Genomic DNA, 6716 nt, shown 5'->3' on the forward strand with positions numbered 1-6716 from the left:
CAGCAAAGCCTGAGGCGTCAGGCAAAGGTCATACCAAGCCTATGGTGGAACCTGCAAGGGCTTTGATGGCGAAAGGAACCACGCCAGATGTTGGGAACGCGTTTATTATCGACACTGCAGCGACGGTTCATATGTCCCCACACAGAGGACTCTTTTCATCGTTTAAGAAGCAAAGCTTCGCTGTGACACAGGCCAACGGTCAGGAGCTGGAAGCGGCCGGCGTGGGGACTGTCTATCTTAAGAGTCTGAACCTGACTATACACAATGTTTACTTGGTTCCTGAACTGAAGTTCAATCTGCTGAGTGTTTCGCAGATTGCAAAGAAAGGACTGAGACTGTCCTATGATGATAAGAGCTGCGAGATCTTCAAAGATGGAGAGTTATATCTTTCTGCCAGACAGAAAGGTGGACTGTATTTGTTGGACTTTGACCAAAGTGATTACATGGAATGTAATTCTGAGTCTAACATGATTTCTCTTGCAGGTGTGACCAAAACGAGCGCCAAGAAGGTGGCCAGGGTCGACAGAGCGTTTCAGCGGGTGTATGCTGATGTGATTGGTCCTCTAGAACCATCTAGAGGCAATGCAAGATTTTATCTTGTGTGTGTGGATCATTTCTCAAACTTTGTCTGGGTTTATGTGTTAAAGAAGCCACAGGAAGCCTTAGAAAGGTTTCAGGAGTTTTGTGACAAAGTTAAAGATATGCATGATGCTAACATTGATTGTCTTTTGACAGATGAGAAGCAGATTTTTCTTTTACAGGATTTCCAGAGGTTCCTGCAGAAGAAGGGGATCAGACACAAGATTGTTGTTTCAGCGGAAGCGTGGAACAGGGGTGTTTGTGTAAAAGTGAACAAAGAATTGCAAAAGGGGATGAATGCGCAATTGCTTAGTTCACATCTGCCACATGAGTTCTGGGCGGAGTCACTCATGTCGTTTTGTCATGCGTGGGTGAGAAAGGTTTCGAAAGAGTTGGGAAGTTCTCCTTTTGAGAAACTGTTCCAGAGAAAACCTTCTGTTGCCCATTTCAAGGTTTTTGGGTCTCATGTGAGGAGAGAAGCTCCAGGTGGAGTAAAGAATGCCAGAGGCATTTTTGTGGGATATGAAAAGGGTCTCTACAGAGTAATTTTGTCTGAATCTGGTCAGGTGATTCTCACAAAATTTCTAGAGAGTGCTCCTGAAAAGGAGAGAGTGATAGCACACACATTTCCCACAGAGGACGATTCAGATGATGATGATGATTTCACAGAGTACAGTGGTACTGAGAGTGACAGTGATAGCTCAGACAGCTCTGTTGTCACAGTCATTGAGAGGAAATCTCACACAATGGATAGACCTTCACAGGTGAAGGATGAACCACTGTTTGCTGTTGGAACTGGTTCTCCTAAGAGTCCTGAGACAGAACCAGTGAGCAGAGAGGATCAGCACCTCATACGCAGGTCTGAGAGAGTCACAAAGGGTGAACCACCCAAAAGGTACTCAGAAGAGTATGCTAATTTAGCTGTTGCATGTGTTGCTGTTGTAAACAACCGAGGACAGGTTGGAGCTGTGTCTAAGTCAGAGACAAAGACACAACAGAGAGTTGCTAGCCAAGGGAGTGCAGATGCACTCGTTCCTTGGAAGCCAGACAACCAGAGAGGTACACTGGGGAAACCAGTGGCGGGGAGTTCCAAGGGTGGAACTGAAACAACAGGGGAGTGTTATGTGTATAACAACTGTTTGTTTTCTTCTCTGGATCACGCTATGCATGCCGCAACACGCATTGATTCTTTTGGGGGAGGTTGTTACGAAAAAGGAGCAATGCTGCTGAGTGCTCCAGATGGCTGGAAAGCCAAACAGGATGTTGATGTTTTGGGACTGTACCGTGGGAAGCAGGGACAGTCTATTACGTGCTCTGAGCACCGGATGTTAGCTCAGAGTGTCACATGACCCTGTACTGGAAGTACATGGGTGGAGTTATTCTCTCTCTGCAGCTGGGTATCAGAGAGTGCAGACATGTTGTTCTCTGCACTGAGGAAAGACAGAAATAAAGGCATGTAAATACATTTCTGTCTGTCTCTTTCCCCTCCCTGGGGATGGCAGGGAGTGAGGGAGGAGGAGTGGCTGTGTTCTTCTTTCACGTTTGAAGAAGGATCGGCCGATAAAGACCTCGCCTTGTCTTGCCGGGAGTCGCTGACGGGGAGGTCAACATGGAATCAAGCCGGGCACCTGGAGAGTGGCCAAATTCCTCTGAAGATATGGCTTGATTCAACAAAAGCACTCGAGGTGCAGAAAAGGACCCATTCGTATGGGGACCTGAGCAGCAACAAGCCTTTTTAGCTATCAAACAACGACTTATGGAGGCCCCAGCCCTTGGACTGCCTAATTCGGAAAAACCCTTTCAGCTGTATGTACATGAACAGAATGGGATTGCAGCGGCAGTCCTGACCCAGAGATTAGGAAGTTGGAACCGTCCAGTAGCTTATTTGTCAAAACAATTGGACTCAGTAGCAAAAGGATGGCCTCCATGCCTAAGGGCAGTAGCGGCCACTGCAAGCCTTGTCAAAGAAGCTGATAAATTTACCTTTGGCCAGACGATGTATGTGAATGTACCTCATGCTGTTCTGACACTTATGGAATATAAGGGTAGTTATTGGCTAACAAACCCAAGGATGGCTAGATACCAAGGCCTGTTGTGTGAAAATCCCAGGATTCATCTACAAGTAGTGAATATGCTCAATCCAGCAACTTTGCTGCCCCTACCAGAGGTAGATGATGAAGAATCACATGATTGTCTCCAAATAATGGATGAAGTTTATTCCAGTAGACCCGATCTGAAAGATGAACCATTGAAAAATCCAGATGTTGTATATTATACTGATGGTAGCAGTTACCTGCATGAGGGTGCCAGACGAGCAGGATATGCTGTGGTCACCAATGAGGAAGTTGTGGAAGCTGAAGCTTTGCCTGCTGGCACCTCAGCACAAAAAGCTGAACTTATAGGTTTAACTAGAGCTCTGCAATTGGCAGCCGGATGTAAGGCAAACATCTATACTGATTCTAAATATGCCTTCTTAACCCTGCATGCACATGGAGCTCTATGGAAAGAAAGAGGTCTAATCGGAGCCCACGGGAAGGCCTTGAAATATGGACCTGAAGTAGAAATCCTGTTGGAAGCAGTATGGGCTCCAGAACAGATTGCTGTAATGCACTGCAAAGGTCATGGACGTGGAAGGGATCCAATAACCAGAGGAAATCATGCTGCTGACAAAGCAGCCCGAGAGGCAGCCCAAAAGCCTGTGGGAGGATTTATAGCAGCCCTCATACCAGAGGTAGTTCCAGAAGAAGTTAAACCTCACTATACCCCAGAAGAGAGGAAGTGGGCTGAACAGGAAGGGGCGATTGTGAAGGACGGTTGGATGATCCTGCCAGACAATAGGATTTATGTACCTCATCACCTAGCAGGCACAATTGTAAGAAATTATCATGAATCTACTCACCTTGGCGGTACTGCAACCAGAGAGAGTCTCAGTCGGAAGTTGTATATTATTAACCTATCACAATTAGCAACTTGCATTTCCCAGAAATGTGTTCTTTGTGCTAAAAACAATCCCAGGCAGGGACCGGTACAACCTCCTGGAATCCAACATGTGGGATACGTCCCCATGGAAAGCCTAATTGTGGACTTCACAGAGCTGGTCCCTTCTAAGGGATTCAAGTATCTCCTTGTGTTTGTAGATACTCTTACTGGATGGGTTGAAGCTTTTCCCACCAGAACTGAAAAGGCACGAGAGGTAACTAAGAGACTCCTCACTGAATTGATCCCAAGGTTTGGATTACCTAGATGCATTGGAAGTGATAATGGGCCAGCGTTCATTGATCAAGTAGTACAAGAAGTATGTCGAGTCCTACAAGTGAAATGGAGACTGCATGCAGCATATAGACCTCAGAGTTCAGGGAAAACTGAAAGAATGAATCGGACTCTGAAAACCCAATTGGCAAAATTAACCCAGGAAACAGGATTGGGATGGGTAGATGTGTTACCCATAACACTGTTTCGTGTTCGGTGCGCACCCACAAAAAGACTTAAGTTGTCACCTTTTGAGCTCCTGTATGGGAGGCCGCCCTCCTTTGTTCAGGATATTCCAGCTGACCTCAAACAAATAGGAGACTATGTGACACAGGGACAAGTGCAATCTCTCTCCCGTGTTTTTGTTTCTCTTAACAGGTGGGCCCTCGAGCGCACGCCGTGCAGCATTGCCGAGCCGATTCATCAGTTCCAGGCTGGCGATAGCGTATGGGTGAAAGAGTGGAAACGCGATCCACTTGCACCTAAGTGGCGTGGACCTTACACCGTCTTGCTCTCTACTCCAACAGCGGTGAAGGTAGCTGAGGTGACCCCCTGGATTCATCACTCCCGTTTGAAGAAGTCCGAAGGCAGTTGGACGTGCAAAGGTGACCCCTCTAATCCTTTAAAACTGACTCTCTCCAAAAACCCCTGTATCTAGCCCTACGGGGAACGGGCTAGGTCACGGGCAACATTAGACGACCGGCCTGCTGCAGCCACAACCTGGAAGCTGGCTGACCTGCGCACGCCTGAAGCTTCAGGAGCATCTGAACCAGCGATTGTGAACGGGAAGATTCTCTTATACAATTGATTGACTGCCCCCCCTGTGGAACAATTATCAGAGATATTACTCATTGGGGATCCTTGGGATATATGTTTTGGTCTTGGTGGTTCCCCATTTCTGTCACTGGGGGAATTATATTGGGACTAATATTTTTTTGTTATCACAATAAGGTAATCTTTTGTGGAAGGAATGCATATACTAGACATCAACATGATTTTATTATTAATCCTGATCCCTTGGGAAGGGGAAGGGTCCTTGAATTTGAGCAAATTTGCTAAATATGGATTCAGTCAAAACCACAATATGTGGGTAAGCTTAGCTGAGATGGTAGCCAATGTTACAAATAGGACCAATTGCCTTGTTTGCTCTCTTGGGCCAGATGATTCAGAGGGAGGTATGCCCTTATTACCAATACCATTAAATGCCATTGGTATGGTAAGCGAAATGCCACACCAAACAGAAGTACAGAATTTCCCCGGATGGAACTCAACTAAACCAATACGAGTTATACCTGTACAAGGGGAATTCTGTGTACATAAATCATCAGAGGCAGCTGATTCTACCATGATAGGCTCTTCTCATTGCCACTATACTTGGGATTATATTAAGAATAGTCAAACCTGGGCAAACGGTACTACCTATCGAACTCGGAATACCTTGCCCTGTGCACCTCCTTTTATTCATGCATGGAAAATGGTGTGGAACATAACTATGACAGAAAAAGGCAATCTAACATACTGCACTGTGAGCTCTATGCCCCTTTTGATATTTCGCCTTATGCACTCCACGTACCAAAAACCTCAGACCCGATGGTTGTGGTGGATATGTGGAGAATGGGCATACAAGAAACTCCCTTCCAAATGGAGTGGGACTTGTTTCCTGGGATGGGTATTACCACCAATGTGGATTATGCCCACTAGTTCGGCCAAGCGTACACGAAGAAACGCTGATATTTCTCATATAGCAGGAGGAAGTACCCAAAGTTGGAGCGATACTGATGATTGGCCACCAGAGCGCATTATAGCCTATTATGAACCTGCCTCCTGGAATCCTGATGAGCTCATACAAGGGGCTCTGGATCCTATTTATAATCTAAACAGAATAATTCGATTGCAAGCAGTAGTGGAACTTGTAACCAATGCAACGGCCCAGAGTTTGAGACTTATTGCACAACAGTTGGATGAAAGTAGAGCCGCCATTTTGCAGCTGAAAATGGGAATGGATTATGTACTTGCCAGGCAGGGAGGCCTATGTGGAGTCTTGAACTTGACAGGGAATGCCTGTTGCTTTAACATTTCTGATAATGGTGAGGCAATCCGTGTGTTGGCCACAAAGATGGAGAATATAGCACATGTCCCAGTACAAACATGGGAAGGATGGGATATGGGATGGCTCACCAACTGGTTACCAAATGTTGCAGGACTCAAAGGGATACTATTGTCTTGCTTGTTTTTCTTGACGGTAGTAGTAATGGTTTTGTGTATGGTGCCATGTATCATTTCATGTTTTAGAAGTACAATTAGCAAGATGATTTCAAATGAAACTCTACCTCATATCATGGCCCTATACAGAGCTTTACCTCAGGAATATGATGAAGGTCAAGCTATCAAGGACACTTGGGATGAAGGTCCTTGAGCTTGAAAGGGGGGAATGAGGCATCTGATCATAGCCTGCATTTTTATCAAGGCTTATATTTTGATCAGATTCCTGTATTCCAAAAATGAGCTTAAATTCACAAATGTTTCCTTTCGAGACAGGACACCAGCAGGCAAGGTCTTTGTCAGAGGCCCCTTTGGTTTATTGCGGTCATAAAACAGGCTGGGAGCAAAAGGTCACACTGACCATACAAATGATAGAATACAATCAAGGTTGCAAAAACAATTAATTATTCTGCCTCCCATTAAACTTGAGCCACATCTTCCTAAGGTTAAAAGGGCAAGAGCTAATACAAACAGCAGCTGGCTAGGGAAGAGGCCTCTCTCTCTGAAGCTGCTTTGAAGCTTCAGAGAATTTAGAGAACTTATAGAACTTAGCTTTTACTAAGTTCTTTTTTTACTTAGACAAGATCTTTGCTTCTAAAAATCTATATATGTTATGTATGAAATAT

The sequence above is a fragment of the Podarcis filfolensis genome (genome assembly GCF_964270895.1).
Source record: "Podarcis filfolensis genome assembly, chromosome: W".
NCBI classification, from domain to species: Eukaryota; Metazoa; Chordata; class Lepidosauria; order Squamata; family Lacertidae; genus Podarcis; species Podarcis filfolensis.